Raw genomic sequence first — 22676 nt, forward strand, 5'->3', positions numbered from 1 at the left:
CACTCCCTCATCTGCCCGGATGGACTTATGCCCTCTAATAATCACTGCATTTATATTCTGCTTCTTTCCCCTCTGGCTCCCCACAGACTGGGTCTTTCCATCTTTGTGTCTCTATCTCCTAAAAAACAACCTGCGATAACAATTACAGCAACCAAGACTCACTGACTTCTTAAAGTGGGCAGGACATTTTTCTAAGCACCGTATATGCATTATTTCATTTAATCCTTACAACAACTCTACGAAGTAGATACTATCACAATATTCATTTTACAGACAGAACCACTGAACCTCAGAGAGGTTAAACAGCTTAACCAATATCACACAACTAATTATTGGTAGAGCCAAGATTCAAACCCAGGCTGTCTGATCCACATACAGTTGTGCAGGTTGTACACTACACAACTGGGAAGCCCACCATTCTTATCACAGTCTAGCTTGGCACCATCCAATAGAAATATGACAGACACATATATAATTTTAAATTTTCTAGTAGCCAAATTAAAGAATAATAAAAAGAGACAAGTGAAATTAATTTTAATAATGTATTTTACTTAACCTAATATATCCAAATCTTACCATTTCAACATGTATTCAATATAAACAATTATTAAAGACATTTGACATTTTCTTTTTTGCAAAGACTTAGAAATCCACTGTACATTTTACACTCATGGCACATTTTGCTTCAGACTTTTCCATATTTCAAGTGCTCGACAGCCACATACTAACTACCGTACTGCACAGCACAGGTCCAGCTATAGCTTGAACAAGCCCCAACCTCTCTGGGCCTCCACATCCCTATGTTAATAGTGAGGATGGACTTAATCTCTGTCTTCTTTCATACAGGTCAACAACCTTTCATTGATCCTAAGAGCCGACATCTGCATAGCATCTTTCAGGTTATACCAGACCCCAATGCTTCCTCTAGTCCTTAAAAAGTGCCTCCAGTTGAAAGCTTCAGAAACTGAGACTCAGAGAGGTCATCTGCTCAGCCCAGAGTCACACAGCCAGTGGGAACCGGAACTCAGGCCTCCTGCCTACAAATCCAGTTCACTTATCTTCACTGACTACTTGCTAAATGCTTCACCCAGGCCTCGCTAGCCAAGGGGTGCCTCCTTCCCTAGAGGGAAATACTACAACTCCCCTGGGGATCAGAGGCAAGTCACTGAAATTTAATGAACCATTCTGTGCATCAACTTTTTTTTTTTTAATTTTTATTTATTTATTTTATTTTTCCCCCCAAAGCCCCAGTAGATAGTTGTGTGTCATAGCTGCACATCCTTCTAGTTGCTGTATGTGGGACATGGCCTCAGCATGGCCAGAGAAGGGGTGCGTCGGTGCGTGCCCAGGATCCGAACCCAAGCCGCCAGCAGCAGAGCGCGCGCACTTAACCGCTAAGCCACGGAGCCGGCCCTACGCATCAACTTTTAAAGAGATCCACTCATGCACCCTTCTCCGCTTCCTGGGCAGAGAAACATCTGGAAGTATAAACCCGTCAACAGCTGGGAGACATTCTCACCCTTAAAAAGCATAACTTAAAACTCCAACAATGAAAACCATGCTGTCAATTGGAGGGGTGCAATTTTGCAGGTCTCAGTTTCCTGGCTGGGAGGGAGTGTGTTTGCCCTGGGCCCCAGGCCTACTGGAGTAAACGGGATGCGACTGCTGCTAATCCACTCTCGCTGATTAAGTCCCAACCCGCGTGAGGCCTCCCTTCTGCATCAGGATCAGGTCTGCAGGAGGGGCGATGAGTGGACGTGAACCTGCATTATTGTCTAAACTCAGATTCATCCCCATGCGGGCTCAATTGGGCACAACCACACCACCAGTATCTCTAAAAAAGGTAAAGCGTTCCAAACCCCACCCTGAGAACCACACTCAACCCAGTGACATTCCAGAAAGATGAAAGAATGTGGATGAACCTTGGAGCTGCCAGATGGGAACCGATAGGATCTGTGGTGTAAGGATAAAGGAACATCTGCCTTCTAATCCCACCTCCACTATTCAGCTCACCTTGGGGGTCCCCAACACACCCTTGTCCTGAGCTCCTGCGGGTGAGCAGTAGGTGCCATTAGTAAACCTCCCTCCAGGGCCCCAGGCTCTTCTGCATTGTGCAGCTCAGTCAACTACCCAGAACCCTGGAGGCCGAGATCACCTCCGGGCAAGAGAGCACACTGGTTAGGACACACAGATCCTAAAATTAGGCAGCCTGGCTTCAAATCTTAGCTCTGGGCCCTGCTACTTATTAACCATTACCTTAGATAGCCACCTAGCTCTCTGCCTCCATCTCCTCATCTGTAATTTCCCATGGGGAAATTAATACCAATGACATGGACTGTTGTAAGGATTAAATACACAGATTAAACAGAGATGCAGAGCGCTCAGAACAGAGGCTGGGACACAGGCGGAGCTCTTGACGTGTGTGCTGACATGAGTTTACAGATGAGGAAATCAAGGTCCAAGGAGAGGGATGCAATGAGAGTCGTTTTGCAGACACAGGGCTCAAGTGTGGATCCCAGGACTCCAAAGCCAGGAATTTAAACAACGAAGCAACACACATAAATGGGCTTTTCCAACAGGAAAGCACTAAACACCCTCGCTCATTCAACAGAGTTACAGACCACCGATTGTGCTGGAGGCCCAGTACTAGCATGCCCATTCGAGGCTCACAGGCCGGCTGGATAATAATAACCAGCACTTATTGAGCACCTACTGCATGCCAGCTCTGGAGGAAGCTCTTAATGCACAAAATCTTCAATCCTCACCACAAAGCATCTGGTAGGGACTACTGCTTTTCTAGTTTGACAGATGAGGAAACTGAGACTCAAGAGGAAAGGAACCAGCTCAGAGATCTGACGCTTTTGAAGGCAGAGGAGGAACTCAAATCGATGCAGGAAGACTGCACTCTCGTCCACTAGGCTTTGTTCTTCTATGCTTCTAACACATATGAACAATTATTCACGGCTTTTGGTGGTCTCTGCCACCAAGTATCGGAATGATTCAAAACGCCAGGCAGAGGCCCCGGTTGTAAAAAGCCCAGGCTCTGAGCCTGACACAATAAACCAACGAATAAATCTGGCTATTGAAACGGGTCCCTCTCCTGGAAGAGGGACCTGCCCGCCCTCCTCCTATAATTTGGGCCTGAAGGCTGGAACGTGAGGCAGGAAGCAACGCAGGAATCATGCAGCTATTTATCCCTCATGGAAGCATCCAGGGTGGGCTGGGACCTCCTGGGAGCCCATTCTATTCAGCTGCAATCAGCTTATCAGTTTCTGAAAGGCTTATCCTGGCTGGGGGTATCTAAGCTGTGGGCAATCGTAAACACACCTCCACTGCAGGAGGCGCCCTGCATTCTTACATTCCATGCAGAAGAGCAGTGGGAAGTATGGAGGGAAGAGGGGCGAATCCCACCTGGGCAGGTGAAGATCACCTGGCAGAGAACAGCGGTCCAGCTGGACTGCGAACCTGCCTGGAATCCTGGGCCCACGTTAAAGGGAAAGTAAACCAGGCCAGGGCTGTTTCCCGAGCTCCAGTGCCACCACTGCCCCTGCATGACTTTCTCTGAGTCACCGCCCCTCTCCTGGGCATCAGTTCTGCACCAGCATCAATCTGGGGCAGGTAGAAGTGATCCTTAAACAAACAGTTCCCTAACAATGCCAACAGCAGGAAGCATCTGTTCACTGTTCATTGTCACCCCCGCCCTGAGTTAATCACGCCGCATGCACCATCTCATTTAAACCTTGAGATGATCCAGACTTTTATCCTCAGTTCACAGCCAAGGAAACAGGCAGAGAGAAGTTAGGCTCACTGCACAACAAACTAAACAACAGAACAAGGCAAACGCAGGAGGGAATCCTTAGCCATCACATTCCAGGAACTTCACTACGGCACCAAGAGCATTGCTTTCCAGATTATGGATGAGGGTCAACAATACTTCGCCAAAGAAGTCCCTTCCAACTGAAAGTCTATCATCCCAGGAAAATCCAAAAGCAGCATTGGTCCTACCACCCTAGCCAGAAACTCTGGCACGTGTGACCAAGTGTGCAAGAATGCTCACAGCAGCCCTGCTCATGCGGCAAAAAACAACTGTCAACAACTCACATGTCCTTGCAGAACAGATAAACTGTGGTCTGTTCACTCCATGGAATAGATTACCACAGTGAGAAACAGACCTCAGAGACACGCATCAACATGGGCTATCAATGTGATGCTGAGTGGAAACGTAAGTTGTATACAGTATGGAATTGTGTAAAGCTTAAAAGGAAGGAAAGAAACAACACAGTATTTAGGGATACTCGTGTATATGGGAAAAAAAATTCATTAAGCAAGGACATAATAAACACCAAAATTCAGGATAACAGTTACCTCTAGGGGAGAGAACTAGGTGGGAGTTGGGGGAGACTAGGAAAAAGATCTGGGGCCAGCCCCGTGGCGTAGCAGTTAAGTGCACACACTCCGCTGCTGGCAGCCCTGGTTCGGATCCCGGGCACGCACCGACACACCGCTTGTCAGGCCATGCTGTGGAGGCGTGTCACATAAAGTAGAGGAAGATGGGCACGGATGTTAGCCCAGGGCCAGTTCTTCCTCAGCAAAAAAAGAGGAGTATTGGCATGGATATTAGGTCAGGGCTAATCTTCCTCACAAAAAAAATAAATAAATAAAATAAATGAAAAAAGATCCATTGGAGCCAACAGTTATTGGTCATATTCTGGTTCCTAAGCAGCATGGAGGGTTCACGGGTGTTTGTTCACTATCAGTCATGATGTCATCTTCTTTTGTGGATATTAATGGAATATAATGAACTAAATGTTGAAGCTACACAAAGTTCGCTCACCAATTTTGTCACACCAAAAATGTTTGCTAGTTATTTATTTTGCGGGAAGTACAACTCCCAAAGAGGACTTTGAAAGTGATGTGCTGGGTTGGAATATCCAGGGCGGGTGCACTATGACCCCTGCGATGCTGCTGACTGCAGCATTAGCCAGTACCTGCCCTCAGCAAATCTCTGCCAGGTTCCAGAGAGCTGGGTGCTCCCCTCCACTTCTGGGAAATGGGGTAAGAGCATCCACCTGATAGAGCCACTGAGAGGATGAACAAGATGACACACATAAGAGCTGAACTGAGACACTAGCCCTGGGTCTACACTGGCCACCGGAATCCAAAGGATGAAAACTCGAGGCAGGGTAGCAAGTGGTCAAGACCGGCATTCTGCCTCTCCTGGCTGAGTTTCGTACACTGTCTGTGCCTCATACCCAAAGCACAGGCAACAAAAGAAAAAATAGGTAGGGGCCGGCCCTGTGGCTTGGTGGTTAAGTGCGCGCGCTGCGATGCTGGTGGCCCGGGTTCGGATCCCGGATGCGCATCGAGGTACCACTTCTCCGTCCATCCTGAGGCCGAGTCCCACATACAGCAACTAGAAGGATGTGCAGCTATGACATACAACTATCTACTGGGGCTTTGGGGGGAAAAAATAAAATAAATAAAATCTTTAAAAAAAAAAAAAAAGAAAAAAGAAAAAATAGGTAAGTTGGATTTAATCAATTCTAAAACACTTGTGCATCCAAGGACACTTTCAAGAGGGTGAAAAGACAACCCACAGAATGGGAGAAAATATTTGCAAATCACATACCTGAAAAGGGGTTAATATCCAGCATATATAAAGACCTCCTACAATTCAAGTGGCTGATAAGCACATGAAAAGATGCTCAACATCACTAGCTATTAGTGAAATGCAAATAAAAACCACAATGAGATACCACTTCATAATTATTAGGATGGCTACTATAAAAAAAGAAAACAATACAACAAGTGTTGTCAAGGATGTGGAGAAACAGGAACCCGTGTGCACTGCTAGTGGGAATTTAAAATGGTGTGGCTGCTATGAAAACAGTATGACAGTTTCTCCCCCAAATTAAACACAGAATTACCACATGACCCAGCAATACTTGTACTTGTCCATGTTCACAACAGCCGAAAGGTGCAAGCAACCCCAGTATCCATCAACAGATGAACAGATAAACAAAATGTGGTAGAGACACACCATATAACATCATTCAGCATTAAATCAGCTGCTTAGCTCCCTGGGCTCCAGCAACACCCTGACCATGTCTGAGAAGCACTACCTCACCGTGGTGTCATCACCATGTGCAAAATCATATGTCTGTGTCCCTGCACTGGACTCAGGGGGGAGGGTCTCAGAGGGACCCCCAAGCACAGCGACAAGCCCAGCCCAGCACCCGCACGTGAGACGCAGAAAATGCTGGGGAGTTGAGTTTAACTGTCCAATTGTGATTTTTACATGTAATATTAATATTTATTGCTTACATGAATAATATGGGTAAGTTCTTAACACTGGCACATAGTTAGGGCTTACTATCTATAGGATGCCATTTTATTATAGCTATTAATAATACTAAATAACATGATGCTACATTGTAACTACGTTAATGCTATATTATCATCATCAATGCTTTTGCTCTCACTCTGCGTCTCTCAAAGGCAAAGACTGGATCTTCCAGACCATAAAGTCCACAGTTTGTCTCTTTTATTCCTCCAGAGCCTCACACAGCTCCAGGCACCTATGAAGCTCCTAGAGTTCCCAGCCACATCCTGATTGAATTTTTCCTCCCCAGCGTGAAGAAAGATAGGATGGGAAAGGCTGCACAAAATGGTGTGGGGCTTTCTTCCTCATGGCAGCTGACCGGTTTGTTTCTTTAAGCAATTTTGCCCTGATGGCTCTCTGCAAATGAAGAGAAATCTGAACATCACCCTTGTTCCCCTGATGGAAATCAGCAATGGCTGGGCAACTGTGAGGGCAAAAGTCAGCGAGGTGGCCGGAAACCATGACTGCTTAATAACAGCCGACCAACACCTTATGAGCCCAGCAGGACAAAAAGGACTGGCTTCCTCCAAAAAAGAAAAAAATCCAGTATGTGCTGAGGGGGCAGAGAGGAAAGAGGAAAAGGAAAAAAGCAGTTAGAATCCAGGAAATGATTACTTTTCCAGGCACAGCCTATCACAAACGCATGTGAGGGGCTGAAGAAGCAATTCAGAGTAACATCATGTGCGAACAGTTTTGAGGTAAAAAATATTAATACCACGTATCCGGGAAAGTACTTGCTCAGTTTCGACATTCAAGTCAATAAGGATTTAAGCAGGGAGTGCCCATTATGACATGCTGGCTGCCTGCTAGGTACTGGAGGCACAGAAAAGCAAGTCACGTCTGGACACACTTGTACCATGAGAGAAAGAGCCATAAGCAAGGGTTGCAAACTCCTGGCCCAAGGGGGGCCACATCTGGCCCACACGTGTTTTGTTTAGCCTGTGAATGTTCTTTAAAAATCTGAATGGAAACATTTGAAACTCAAGAGTATACATTAAAAAATAAAAACAGCTATCTGGCTTCTCCTTAAAGAGCAGAAGCTCTGGCGATACTGCCTCTACCTTCTGGCATGGGGAATAGTGGAGGTGGGGGGGCGGAGCTGGATCTAAGAGCAGCCGCCCCTTCTAGAGAGGGGACTGGCTGTTCCGCAGTCTGCACACTTTCTGTCTTCTATCGGGCCCATCTGGTGCTTTTCCATCATCTGCTCATCCTCTAAGCAGCTGAGTTTGCAAGCCCTGGCAGGAACGCACGGCTGCAACACAACACAATGTGGCGTGAGCCGTGATAACTCAGACGCAGGGTGCTTGGAGGGGATGGTCATGTTCAGTTTGGGAAAAAGAAGGAATGCTTCCTGGAGGAGGTAACCGCTAAGCTGAGTCATCAAGCAGAAGTAGGAGTTAGTTAGGAGAGGAAGTGGAGAAAGGGTTGGAAACCTGTGCCATTTCCCCAGCTGGCTGCTTCTCTCCCTGTGTGAGACACACATGTTAGAAACAAATCTGCAGACACCAATCCTCTAGAAGAATCATATCATTCCAAACCTTCGACATTATTCAAACCCCATATTCGCCAGCTGCCTCTAAGAGACAGGCCTTACTTCTGATCCAAGCCAGAGGCATCCACCAGGTATAAAGTACTCGGTCTTTAGGGTCGTTATGAGCCGGGTCCTTATCCACCGTTCACGTGCACTCAGCAATTCAACTGATACTTGCTGAGAGCCTGTTATGCAGCAGGTTCTCAAATTAATAATGGGAAGCCATTCAAAGCTCTTAAGTCGTAGAGTTTCAGGATCTAGTTTGCCCTTTTAAAAGCTCACTCCAGCCAGGAGGAGGAGGGGAGAGGGAGCAGGTAGACAGCTGGGACCGGCGCTCAGGAGCTGGGTGCTCTGGCACCGGGGACGTCAGGTCTTACTGCTGGACCAAAAGTGAGACAGTTGCATAATCCTGGTCAAGGGTCAGGAATTCTTCAGGTACAAAACGTGAAAACGTCATGTACCTGTCTAAGTCGTGGCTGCCAAGACCATTTCCATATGTCACAGTTACTGAAATAGTGATCTTTTTCCTTCGGCACCCCTCGCTTTTTCAAAAACTCTTTGCTTTTCCTTTTTAATGGAATAAGTATGTGGGGAATGTCTCTAATTGAGAAAGCACGTATGGAATGTCCAGAGAAACGATAGGGAAGAGATACTGCCTCTGGCCAACCTCCCAGTGGGGAGAGGACAGAAGAGGCTCAGGCCAGCCGGGAACTCTGCACAGAGCAAAGGCCAGGGGGCAGCCTCCAAGCTCCTCTTCTATTCCTAGAGCACACGGCTGGGACGCCAGCTCCTCCAGGTGTCCTGGGGGAAGCAGGCCTGGAAGGAGGGAGGGGGGTGCAATGACCACTGGAGGCACAGCCTGCAGGAGGAAGCCCCGGGTCCCCACTGGCGGTGCCCTCTGAGTTTAAACCAGGCCAGGACAGCGTGGCCTTCGTCTCATGAGTTTCTCACGGACCAAATGCAATCGTCTGCTTTGTAAAAAGCGATGCACCACAAGGGGAGGAGTGATCTCTTGTTGAAATCTCTAAGTGGAAAGATCGCTGAAGTGATCTCGAGGCTGCCGCTGGCCCGGGTGGATGAATCATGACTAAAGTGGGTCTTGGAATAAACCCTGTCACGATAAACGCTGGAAGGGGCCCCTGTCTCCTACAGCTGCTTGCTCATAAATTCCAGGCGACTTTCAACACCGAGGACCTTTTCCTTTTCCTATTTCTTTTTGAAAAATGAGAAAAGCCAAGCATCCAACAAGAAGGTAACTGATGCGCTCTCAGCTCCATTAACTAGAATGTTCTTCAGAGACTCCAGGCTGCAGACACCACATGTGGATGGATCTCTCTGAAATGCCACTCTAAGCTCATCCCTGCCCCTGTTTAAAACCTTCCATAGCTCCCTATCGCCCAAGGGATAAAGTTCAAGCTGGGTTTGGAAGGCCCCTGGCTACCTCTTCAGTTCCACCTGGAACCCCTCCTACTTGGCCCTCCAAGCAGAAGGCCCTTCCATCTCCAAAATAAGTACTGAATTTGCCCTCTCACTGCCTCTCCATGGCTAGAGCCAGGGTCCAGATCCCTCTAATCGCTGCAATACAGCTTCCGTTGTCAACCATCCAATCCACTGTCCACCAGCAAAAAGGTCAATCCAATCAGACCACGTCCCACTCAGCAGCCAACAAAGGCTTGCAATAACACTTCACGCCCTCCATGGCCTGGCTTCTGCCCACCCTAGACCCCGTCCTGTGTCTCTGGCCCTTGGACGACGTTCACTCCACTCCACCCACACAAGTCTCTTCATACTATGAACACCCCAAACTTTTTCATGCCTTGGGGCCTTCACACATGCTGTTCTCTGGGGTCAGTATACCCTTCCCTCAAATTATTTTTTAAAAGAAATTTAAAGAGCCTGTAATTTACAACTATAAACATGTTGTCATATGTGCTCCCAGTCTGTTTTCCTTTCTGTACATTTTCAGAATGTGTAAGTGATATCTGTACGTATATACACTCTTCTTTTAAAAAGCATTAAAGGTAAAGTTAAAGTAATCTTTGACCCTCACCACCAACCCCATTCCCGCCTCCCTTCTCAGTGATGATAGTGAGTTTGACTAGATTCTTCCAGTTCATTTTTCAAACGTTCACATCCATCTCTAAATATCCCTACGTAACACACAGCATGAGCTGTGAATTCTCAAACTTATCTAGGAGTGGCCTGTACATATGTTTTCGATTTTACTGCGCGCTGCCAATTGATCTCTCTGATGACCTCACACACTCACTGCGTGGGGGATTTTGTCACACAGCCTCATCCAAACTTGAGTCAGACTTCCTATTTTTGGCACATTTTAAAATATGAAAAATGTACCCCTTGGAAACAACCCAAATGCCCTTCAACTGGAGGAGGGATAAAGACACAGTGATATATCCATAGAACAGAACACTGCTCAGCAATCAAAACTACCAGACGACTGATACACACACAACACGTTAAGAGTCTCACCTGCATTATGCGAAGTGAGAGAAGCCAGACTCAGAGGGCTACATACTGTACGATTCCATTTATATGAAAAAGGTAAAACTGTAATCAGAAAACCAATTAGTGGTGGTTAGAAGCAGGGAGTTGGGGAGGAGACTGACCACAAAGGGGCAGGAGGAAAGTTTGAGGGAAGATGGAAATGTTATATATCTTCATGGTGATGATTACATGACTATGTTACACAGCTATATGCATTTATTAAAACGCCTTATAGTGTTATATACTAAAAAGGGTGAATTCCACTGTCTATCAGATCAGACCTCAATAAACCCGACTTAATTAGGGAGATTCGAATCTTTTCACATGTCCCGCCCATTCTGCTTTCTTCTTTTGAGAACCACTTGCTCATATCTTTACCAACTTTGCTCTCAGGTTGTCTAGGTTTTTGTTATTGACTTTTGGGAACTCTGTATTCTTTATTATTATAGCTTTTTTTGCTTAGACGTACTTTTTCCTTTACTATCTAGTCATATTTATCAATCTTTTCCTTTTTGTTTGTGCTTGACTCCTTGTCTGGATAACTTCTCCCAAGTCTTCATGTCCCATTCAAATGCAGGATTTCAGTGTTAATCCCTTCACCCCACAGAAACTATCCTCTCACATTAGTCTATTTCATATTCTTTCATATTCCTTACAATAATGTGGGTTTTTTTTCATATGTTTGCTTCTTTCTTTGTCTCCCCCACTAAAAATTAAGCTCCTTAAGAACTGTCACCGTATCTGTTTTGATCACTGCTGAATACTCTAGAAGGCCTAGAAGAGTGCTTGGTACAAACAGGCATTCCACAAATACCTGCTGAATAAATGAAAGTAATGAAAAAACTAATACAGGTGCATATGATGTATATAAACATGTGCCTAGCATGTAATATACACTATACATATCAGTGTATCACGGACAGCCACAAACATCACACGTTTCACCAGAAAACAGCAAATTTGGCTTTGGCACAAATCTCACAAGCCACAATATTTACCTAAAAGTTTTAAAACATTGAGAGGCTATGATGCAATAATCCTAGGACTGGATGTTTATCAAAAAAAAAAAAAAATTAACTGAAAAATAGAAAACTTAACATATACAAAGTTTTATATATATACATAAAACCAATATCTATACACAGTATGTTATGAGCTACGCATCCAATTCAAAAGAATGATTAAGCACCGAAACAGTCACTGAACAGAAATGCTGTTTACGCAATAAAAATGACATGGTCAAAGTGTAAGTGATAACATTCAGGAATGCTTATGACCTAATGGTAACTAAGAGAAGTCAGGAAGCAAACATATACAACATAATTACGACTGTTTTTGTAAAAAGCAACAATCAAGACAAAACTGATTGAATTTAACTTAAATTATATTTATCTTTTATAGACCTTTGCCCCAGATTTTTATTTATTTATTCATTTTTTGTGTGTGAGGAAGATCAGCCCTGAGCTAACGTCTGTTGCCAATCCTCCTCTTTTTGCGAAGGAAGATTGGCCCTGTGCTAACACCCGTGCCCATCTTCCTCTGCTTTACATGGGATGCCGCCACAGCATGGCTTGACAAGCGGCGCGTCGGGTGCGCCGGTCCGCGCCCGGGATCCGACCCTGCAAACCCCGGACCTCTGCAGCGGAGCACGCCCACTTAACCGCTACGCCACCGGGCTGGCCCCGCCCCAGATTTTTAAAGATAAGCCTGTATTTCTTTCACTTCAGGAAAGATCATTTAAATTTCCCTAATCATAGTTCTGTCCACCAAGAGCCTGGAATCCCCAACCCAGGTCCCTCCTTCCCGAAACCCACACTGTCATCCTTCTAAACATAAATCTGGGAAATTACTCCTCGGTTATAATCTTTGGAAAGTGCCCAGAGTTTGCAGGACCCATTCCAACCGCTTCTGCCTGGTCATGAAGGCTCCGGAGACTCCCCCACCCTCTGGCCTGCTCGCCCCTCGTCTCTCCCACCTCAGCCACAGTCCCAAGGCACAGCAGCCTCACCTCTCAGTTCCCCGTCTTCAAGACGCTCGCTGAGACTGGAGACCCCTCATCCCACTTCCCTCCCAGGCGAAGATTCTCAGGCACACCACACCTGGCTGCCAATGGTCCCATTTTCACAAGTCTTCCCTCCTTTCCAGCAGTTATCGTCAGCCATCTGCCTCTCTCACACACTGGGAGTTTCTTGAATACAAGGATGGTTTCTTACTCACTGCAGACTCCTCTGTGCCTGGTACTCACTCATTCACTCATATGATTCACTGAACGCCCACCAGGTCCCAGGCACTGTTCTAGAGCCATGCTGTCCAACGGAAATAGAATGTAAGTTACGTGTACGTTTAGATTTTTCTAGTAGCCACATTAAAAAAAAGTAAAAAGAAACAGGTGAAATTAATTTTAATAATACATCATATTTAATCCAATATATCCAAAATATAATTTTAATATATAATCAACATTAAAGAATTCATTAATGAGATATTTTACATTCTTTTTTTGTGCTGAGGCTTTGAAAGCTGATGTATATTTTACACATACATTACATTTTCATTCAGACCAGCCTCATTTCAAGTGCTCAGTGACCACACAAGGCTAGCGGCTACCACATCAGGCAGCGCAGTTTTAGATGCCTGGGGATACAGCAGTGAATGCCCAGAAGCCCATTACTTGTAGCCACGTCCACCACCACCAGCCTGGACCAAGCACCTGTGTTACTTGCCTGTTCGCCCCTGGCGCCCTGGCTTCTCACTCTGATTTAGTCTCTTCTCAACACAGCAGCCAGACTGATCATTTCAAAAGCTAAATCAGATCACATCAGCTTTCTGTTTAAAACCCTTTAACGGCCATGCATTTTACTGCATGAAAGACAAAGCCACTATGTATAGTGACAGACGTTAACTAGATTTATTGTGGTGCTCATTTCACAATATATACAAATATGGAATCATCCTGTTGTACACCTGAAACTGATATAATGTTATATATGTCAACAGTACCTCAATTTAACAAAAAAGACAATGTATTTAGATAGGCCTGAAGACAATGGGAAGCACCAGTGAACGCTGCTCTGGTTCCCCTTCTGCCTCTGTCTGCCTTGCTCACACCACTCCAGTTTACTCTCCTCCTTGCTGTTCCTCCATTGCACAGGCCCACTCCTCCCCTTGGCCTCTATCTCAGCTCTTCCCAGGGCCTGACACACGCATCTTCTAGACTAAGTCCTTCAGCTACTTCAACTCTACTCCAATGTCAGCTTCTCGGTGGAGCCTGCCCTGACCAGCCAGATTAACAGGGCAGCCCACTCCAGCCCTCCAGACCCTGACCCTGCTCTACTTGTTCCCATCAAACGCGTTTCCCTCTAACACACTACGAATGTCCTCATTTATTATGTCTACTGTTCCTTATCTGTCTATCCCAGTTATGATGCAAGCACCATGAGCGCAGAAATCTTTTTTGTTTCTTTCTGCATCCCCAACACCCAGAATAGTGCTTGGCACAGAGTAGGCACACAATAAGTATTTGTTGAATTAATGAAAATGAATGAATAATTGGCTGTAAACCCTCAGGCTTATAGAGTTTACAATTTAGTGCAAGAAGACATATGGTCTATCAGGTAATGAGAAGTACTCTCCTAGTCTGCTCAGGCTGCCATGACAAAATACTATAGACCCGGTGGCAGACAAACAACAGAAATTTATTTCTCACGGTTCTGGAAACTAGAAAGTCCAACATCAAGGTTCTGGTTTCTGGTGAGAGCTCTCTTCCTGGCTTATAAAAGGCCACCTTCTCGCTGTGTCCTCACACACAGCGAGGAAGAAAGCACTCTGGGGTCTCTTCTTATAAGGGCACGAATCCCATCATAAAGACCCCACCCTAACGACCTCATCTAACCCGAATCACCTCCCAAGGCCCCACCTCCTAATACCACCATATTGGGGGTTAGGATTTGAACTATGACTTTTGGAAGAATACAAACATTCAGTCTATAACGAGTTCTATGCAGAAACATCAAACTCAGGAAGGGAAATAGGAGAAAGGAAGGTTGTCTTTTTATAAAGCAGTCACCCAAGGAAAATAATAATAAATAAACAAATAGAGCTACTACCACTTATACAGTAACTACCACACACTAGGCCCTGTGCCGAGAACCTTATATCTATTAACATAGTGGTTCCAGGGCCCCTGGGCACTGGAGTCAGTGTAATTTTTGCCTGCACCACCTCTATCCATTCCGCAGCTTCCCCGGGGGCCACCCTGCCCCCACTGTGTGGCTTGGACTAGAATGGAAGCTACAGGAGGTTAGGATTTTCGTCTCTTTTCTTCCCTGCTTGATCTCCAGCAGTACTCGGCACACAGCAACTGCTCAGTAAATGAACGAATCAATCTTGAACAGAGTAGCAAATGTTGGGGCTAATTTACCAGGAAAAGAGAGTCCTGAAGAAGAATAAATAATAACGATTGCTTTTCTGTCTTCCTCAAGAGCTTACTTCCTCTGTGCTAAGTGCTCGGCAGCATCCCTGGGAGGGAGAAACCCTTCTCCTCCCTGTGCAGCAGCTGAGAGCTAAAGTAACTTGCACAGGCAGGCTGACACCTGAGGAGCAGCCTCTGACTCCTGTCCTGTCTGAGACCCTCTCCTGCAGCCTTCCTGATTTCTTCTCTCTTTCTTTACTTGTATTAGCCCTCATTTTTTTCAGATGCTTGCAAAGAACTCCAGTGAAGTCACTGCCATCTTATGATCTGTGCAAACAGAATGTTACCTTTACACATTAAAATGTATTCAGAAACCACTACTCCAAGCAGCCACAGGAAGTAATAAAACCTAGTAATTGTAACAGTAATAATAATAGCTAACTTTTCATGAGTGCTTCCTCTGAGCCCAGGCTCTGTGCAAAATGCCTGTTCATCCCCTATTTTCTCTTCCCAGCAACCTATGAAGCCAGTGCTTTATCATCCAAGTCTTACAGACGAAGAAACTGAGGCTCCTAAGTAATACAGATCTGCCCTACCCCTCAGACAGCCCAGATGCCTTCTGCTGCTTCCTAATTTTCTTCTGTCTTCAGTATCCTTTCCCTCGGGGCAAACCCAACACTTTCCACCAGGTCAGGCTCTCTCACATCTAAGACAATCACTGCAGGCTGGGCGCTGCTGGTTTCCTTTAAAACAAAGCAGCTCTTCACAGCCCCCTGATCCAACAGAGCACCAGGGCTGTGTCTGCCACCAGAGGGGTGAAGATGACTCCACTCCCCACTCCACCACCCCGCTGCTCTCAAGAAGTTCACAGTCAAGGAGCAAAAAGACGCAGGTAACCAAATAACACTGGGGCTCAGATTACCCACCAGGCAACAGCAAAACAACACCCCATAACCACCCCCCCTAAAAAAAGAGGAAGAGAAAATAAAAGAGAGACAATTCCAAATTCTGCAATTAAAAAATGACTGAGATCGTTTGGGCCTCTTGTATGTAACTCTTGTGTTTTATGACGTGGCATTGTTTTCGTTTTTAATGACACGGTTGAGAGAAGCCACCACAATCTTTGTATTGTTAGGGTCGCTAGGGGACCTAAACATACCCAGGATAGAGGCAGGTACTCAGAGCAGTTGGGCGGAGTGTGGAGGGATGGGGAGGGTGCAATCATTTACAAGGAGTTCTCTCTCCCATCTGCTGGGAATGTGGACAGTAATTAAACGCTGGTCACAAAGCCGGGCAGGATGCCCGGATGCAGCATTTTGCAAATGCTCATAGATTCTGCACCAAGAGTGAGGTTCCTGCCTGGGCCCCAGAGGCCTCGTTTCCTAGAGCCCCAGTCCAGAATCTTCCCAGCACTGAAGCCCCCACTTAGGTCTTCTTCACCCCACTGTTAGCCTGCTCCACAAAGGCAGAACGGGCCGGCAGCCTGAGCAACGACATCTTCGCACAAGGTGTGGGGGTTTCCATCTGTGCCTAGGTGAGGGGTGGAGAGTGGGGAGCACACTCAATCCTCCTGCTCAGAGGCATTCTTTGCTTGTTCTTTTTTTTTGAGGAAGATTGGCCCTTAGCTAACATCTGTTGCCAATCCTCCTCTTTTTGCTTGAGGAAGATTGTCATTGAGCTAACATCCACGCCAGTCTTCCTCTACTTTATATATGGGACGCTGCCTTAGTATGGCTTGATGAGCGGTGCGTAGGTCCGCACCCGGGATCCGGACCTGTGAACCCCAGGCCGCCTAAGACGAGCGCCCGAACTCAACCACTAGACCACCCAGCCGGCCCCTCTTTGCTTGTTCTTAACTTCATTGTCCTCTCAATTCTGCCAGTGGGCCCAGGGAGTCAGAGGGCCCTGATCCAAATTCGATGGCTCTGCCACTTCCTAATTGTGTGGCCTGGGGGGATATTTTTAACCTCTCTGAGCTGTGGGTTCCTCATCTGCAAAATAGTGATAATAATGATAATCCTATCTTATATGATTGTTGGGAGATTAAATGAGATAATATACCTAAAGTATTCAGAACTGAGGCTGGCCCACAATAAGAACTCATCATTGCTAGATATTTTATTATTATTGCCTGGTAGGGTTGCAGGGAGCACAAAATGCAAAGAACATGCTTGGCATGACATACGATTTCAATGTTATTACAGGAACTATTATTATTATTATTATTACTACTGTTATTAGTTCCTTAGATTACTCGGGTCCAGAAAAACAGGAGAAGCAGAGGAGGCACCCATCAAAAGACCCATTTTAGCAGTGTTCTCCTGTAAGGCCTAGAATTTCTGAGGTTTTCTAGGGAAGGTGTAGAAGTGACTGAACGGGGCTCATCAATGGCCAAAATGATTCCAGATCGTTGCTCTGTTCCCATCTTGAGTCAGGGGCCCCTGCAGACACTGGGGATATAAAGAGGGAGTCCTGGTCTCTTAAAGAGATCACAAACCAGCATCATAAGGAAAAAAATAAAACCAGCCAACTATGAAAGAAAATGCGAAATAGAAAGCCCGAGCATCAAGGAGGGCATCGGACATCTAAAATACACACAGTAAAGTGCAGCCATTAGCGGGCCCGCGGCCACCTCTCCAAAGAATACGGACCCCGCCACTCTCCAAGGACCTAGGCTTTCCCAGGAAAGGGTCGATCTGCTCTTGGTCTGACCAAATTCAGGGACACAAACACGAAGAGGAAGAAAGGAAGGGTGTCTGATTGTCCAGGGGACTCCTTAGCTGAGCTGTGGGAGGAAAGTGTCCATCCCAGGCAGGCAGAGGCCCAGAGCATGGTAAACACAGGCTCCCCGAACCCAGCCTGCCTGTCCATCTGCCATTCAGGAGGAAAAAGGTTCAAGCACAAGAACTGATGGGACATAGTGAGAATCCACCAAGTTTTTAGACCAACAACCACACAGAGCAGTGGGGGTCAGATATTTCAAAACCAAGAAAAAGAACTCCCTCTTCCCAGCCCCAAAAAGCTCTAGCCACAGTGAGAAGAGCACAGCAGACTGCATGGGGGAGGGGATAGAAGAAGGGAGAGAGAAGAATCAATGAGAAAAAGAAACTGATTTCTTCTACTTTTCAAGAGAAGCCCGGTTTATGCAAAATTTTGCACTCAAAGTAGGTAAAGCAAAAACAACAACAAGAAGTCACCCTTAACCAGGCAAAACAACAACCTGACCACAAAACAAATCCCCTCTGGGAGTTGAATGGGTCCAGCGTTAAGGTCAGCACCGCACCTACCCAGCTTTTCCATCACCAGATCCACACGTGGAATTCCAGTCGGGCCCTCTTGCCAACAGCTGAGACCACGAGGCAGTCCTCACCTTCAAGATGTGTCTCCTCTCATATAACGGAGACCAGGCCACGAGGCTCTCTGCCCAGGCAAAGACTCTGTGTTTGTCCTTCTGCTGCTTCCAGGAAGGTTTTTCTCCTAATAAATCTTTCAGGAAGTTCCACTCAGGGTTCAGAGGATCCATACAACCCTCTTTTCTACTGGTTAGAGCTTTAGAAAGATTTGCTGTGACCACAGGACTGTGTCAAATGAACAAGCCTCAACTTGTCACCACCAGTATGCAAAGTAGGCCTGCAACATCCTATAACGAACAGCAGAGCAGATATAGTCCCTACCTCCTCAGGGCTCCCGCCCACCCACCACACACAAACACACGTTTCCCCAGTTTCTTCCAGCAACTAAACAGCTCCAGTAGGCAGGACTCACAGTGACAGAGTGGGCGACAGGGGGCTGCCAACCTCTCTTTGGAAAACATAAGACCAGAAAGGAAAACACCAAAACCTCACCCTCTTCTCCCTAAAAACCCTCACAAGTGGTTTCCTCTCTTCTTGCACCTTCTAGAAGAACCTGAAGTCAGGGGATCGAGTGAACAGAAGAATATTCCATGACTGCAAAGTATCAGGAAAATTCATGGTGCATCCGGCACCGACACATGCAGCCTCATGGCTGCCGCTCCCGAAAGTCTACACCCCGACCACAAACACTGGCATAAATAAGAGCACGTGATCCCAGAGAGGGTAAACCTCATTAAACCAACAACCTTTCCAAAAAGAATTACCGTGATAAGGGTGTGGGGGCACCCGGCAAACCTGTAAATGCAATGCAAAAGCAGAGAAAGTTTCAAAAAACAGAGCTGCTGAGTTTTCGGAAATCACCTTGGTTGGGGGTGGGGGCAGATGGCCAAAGGATGGAGGGAGCATCATATGATTCACAGACTTCCAATTTTGCAAAAAGGGCCTCCAAACCGTATCCGTGACCCCAATCGGTACTGATTGGAGGGGGTCTATTTTTAGAGATTAGGTAATACGCCTTTGATGAAGTACATAAATCCAGAATTATCTCCATGCACGGAGCGTTTGATGTCACCCTCCTCCCCTCCCCCTCTCCCCAGACGCCCAAACTCGCTGCCAGTCTTGAGTCTGGTGATGAGGAAAGTGCACGGTTAACACACAGACATCCGAATCCGAAAGCCCCTTTCCTCGGTCCAACTACTCAGTGCGCATCCCCACCCCCAAGACCATGGCTTGCGAGTTTCCAGAAACGCAGAAGACAAAATGCTAACTTACTGGAAGGTGGATCCAGCCGTGTCTCCGAAGGTCGCCCGCGCCGCCAACCTCCTCTCCGCGTGGAAATCCTCTCGCCGGGTGCCGGGGGGTGCCGAGGCCCCTCCTCGCCCGCGGCCCCTCGCCGCTCCTCCTGCCAGGCCGCCCCGAGCCCGCCGGCCCGCGGGCCCATGTGCTCGGCGGCCGCACGCGCTCTGCCCGGCGGAGCGCGGGGCTGGCGGGCGCCCGTGACGTCACGGCGGCTCGCGCTCCGGGCCGCGGGGAGGGGAAGCGCGCGCCGCCCGGCCGGCCGCGTGCGTCCTCGGCCCCCGCCAGCCCCGCGCTCCCCGGCTCGCCCGCTGCCCGCCGCCCCGCGCGCCCCTCCACCCGCTGCCCCGGCAGCTTGCGGCGCCGAGCCGCGGGGCGCCGCGTGGAGGCGGGACGGGCCTGGGCCGCCGAGGGCCCAGATGGCCCGGGGGAGGGCGCGCTCCGCACCGGGCTGGGGTCCTGGCTGCGCCCACGCCGGGGCCGAGCCAGCCAGCGCGAACCCCGCGCTGATGCCCGCCCGCGAGTGCGCGGCGCTTTCCGCAGTCCTGCGCTCTGCCCTCCTCCCCACCCCCCGGCGCGCTGGAGGCAGTCTTCCCACTTGCCAGATGGAGAAGGCGAGTTCAGTGACACAGAAGGACCAGGATACTCTGAGATGGGACTTCGCGCAGAAGACCCCTGGCTTAGCTCCATCCGTAGTGACCCATCTGAGCCCCTCCTTGGGTACCACCCAGCATCCGCGGCCCTGGTGGGAAGGGCGCAGGCACCTTCCCACCTCCTTCGACGTCTCCAGCTGTCCGCAAGGGCTGAGGTTGGCAAACCCTTGCAGAGGGCCTGCAGTCTGATGGCTCCCTCCACTCGGGAGTATTAAAGTACCTCCTCGAATCTCCAGTAGTCCCTCCAAAGGAACAAGAGAACGCCGGCGCCCTGGGTGGACCGTGTTTATCTTGCTTTCTCTACGTAAGCGCGGGACTGGACCGACGCAGGGAGCTGCCTCCGTTCAGTTCAACATTTATTGAGCCCTTCAGGGAGCCAGGCACCCTGCTAGGCGATGGGGGGCAGAGACTGAAAGGCAAGTTGGACACAAACCGTTGAAGGAGGTCACGATCCGGTGAAGAGATACACACGCAAGTGGGCGATTTCAATATTATGGAAGCAAAGGCTGCCCCTCTCTCCCCCGCCCAGTGCCCTACATCTATTTCAACCCACCCGGGGGTCTTCAGCCCCTCCCTCCCTCTTGTGTCATATTCAATTTCTCCTATTCGAATGGCTTCTTCCCGACGTGAATGGTTCTCCTCTGGTGAAAAAGAAAAAAACCTTCAGTTGAGGCTCGTGTACCGCCTGCGACACATATTCATTTATTTTCACGGAGCGGTTGTTTTGTGCCTGGCTCCCTGCAAGGGTCTGGACACGTCTCTGGGCTACGGTTGTCAAACCTCTGCATCTATATACGACGCGGTAGGAGCTGTGAGAACTTAGCCCTTTCACCGCTTAAACGTCCTCCCAGGAACCAACTTCTGTCACCTGGGGAAGCTGGTGTCCTCCTGCTGGATGCCCGCGGGCCACGAGAGGCCCAGCTTCTGATGGCAAGCTCAGCTCCGTCCCTGAGTCCGTGACCCTGGCTACCGCATCATTCCAGTTAGCTGCCTGCGCTGGGGCCTCTCCCGGCTGAAAAGACGCTTTGACCCAGGATTCACTCAGCCTTGACCTTGACTCTGCTTACCCTCTCCGAATCTCTGACGCACTAACCTTAGATTCACATTTTTCCTTTTTAAAAATTCCTCTTTAAAATTAAAAAAAAAATTTCAGAAAAAATTCAAAAAGGTGTCAATATCCCTATCATCCAAAATTAACTATCAATTACATTTTGGTCTATCTGCTTCCAATTGTTTTTTTAAAAATCATTTGCTTCTTGCAACAGTGATATGATACATGTACATTGTAAAAAATTAAAACTGTGCAGGAAAATACAGAAAATAAAAGAAAACCGAAATTTCATCAGCCAAAAATAACTTTCACGAATATTCAATAAATCCCGGACATCTTTTTAGGCATATATTGGCATATAAATATAAATATGGCATATAGGGCATTTGTAAGGCATATATATGGTTAAATGCAGAGTTGACAGACTAATGGATAGATAGGAAAAATAAATTTATTTTAGTATATTAATACCTTATAGTTGCTATTTTTAAATTGAAGCTGTTTCATTTTCTTTTAATAGAAGAAAAGAAAGCTAACCTGAAGCTGAAGGAATTGTTAAATTTTAAATATTTCTTTACCACATGAGAGAAATATTCTGCAAAGGTTCAGAAAAGAGATGATGAAAGACAAGAAGGGACTCAAGTAATGGTGTTTTATTTGTAGATCTCTCCATTTCAGAGAGCAGGCGACTCCTCGATATGATGTTAGCACATTTCCTCCCACCAATCCTTACTTCACCTCTTATTTCTGTTAGATGTGTTATTGTTTTTAAATTGCCACCCTCCATTCTGTAATTGTAATTCCTATGGTTGTTTAGTGGTACTGGGTCCATAATTAAACTATATCATGCTCTCCACCATTCTTTCCCTTTTCTACATCTGCTTCCTTATCTACAAAATCCATCCATTCATTTATCACTCATCATCGCGTCCCTAGTATGAGCCAGACATATACTAGTCCCCGAGACTCCTTGGGCAATAAGACAGGCAAGGTCCTTGCTTTTGAGAAGCTTACATTCTGGTGAGAAGATACGGAGACATGAGCGAATAAGCGAGATAGTTTCACCGGTGATAAATGCTCATGAGACAGTAAATCTGGGTGAAGAGCTAGAAGGGGAGGGGGCAGGAGGGGAACTGACTCTAGATAATCTGAGCAAGAAGAAGCCAGCCGTACAGACTGGAGAGAAGGTTCGAGGACGAAGGAACAGCCAGGGCAAAGGCCTGCAGGCACATGAAAACAAGATCATCAATCATTCCACAAAGGCTTATTGAGTCAGACAGGGAAATAGTTGCAGTCATCATTTTCTATTGGGTCAGGAATCACGTGTCTTCAGCTTGCCATTATATCCCCAGCACCAGCTCAGTAAATATATGTAGAATCAATGAGTGAATGAATGAATGGACAAACTGGATCTTGTGATAGCAGAATGAGAAGGGAAAGGTGCCAGGTGCAGTAGAAGCACAAAGGGAGGCATCTATTTGGCACAGGCTGAGC

At 47.2% G+C, this 22676-nt stretch overlaps 1 long non-coding RNA gene across 16 annotated transcripts in view; it reads right to left on the reverse strand.

The window, feature by feature from the left end:
- Positions 1-19638, reverse strand: part of LOC106801885 (uncharacterized) — a 242556-nt gene extending 222918 nt beyond the window's left edge. For 3 of the 16 annotated variants that reach the window (XR_015555961.1, XR_015555957.1, XR_015555954.1), the window contains exon 1: positions 19455-19627. This is a non-coding gene — a long non-coding RNA (uncharacterized LOC106801885). Of the gene's footprint in view, positions 1-18116; positions 18428-19454 lie in introns of those variants that run through there. The other 13 variants (XR_015555955.1, XR_015555958.1, XR_015555952.1 and 10 more) reach the window with 11 other exon arrangements.
- Positions 19639-22676: the final 3038 nt, after the last annotated feature.

This window comes from Ceratotherium simum, chromosome 23, assembly GCF_057802395.1.
Source record: "Ceratotherium simum simum isolate JZ-2026a chromosome 23, ASM5780239v1, whole genome shotgun sequence".
Classification (NCBI taxonomy): domain Eukaryota; kingdom Metazoa; phylum Chordata; class Mammalia; order Perissodactyla; family Rhinocerotidae; genus Ceratotherium; species Ceratotherium simum.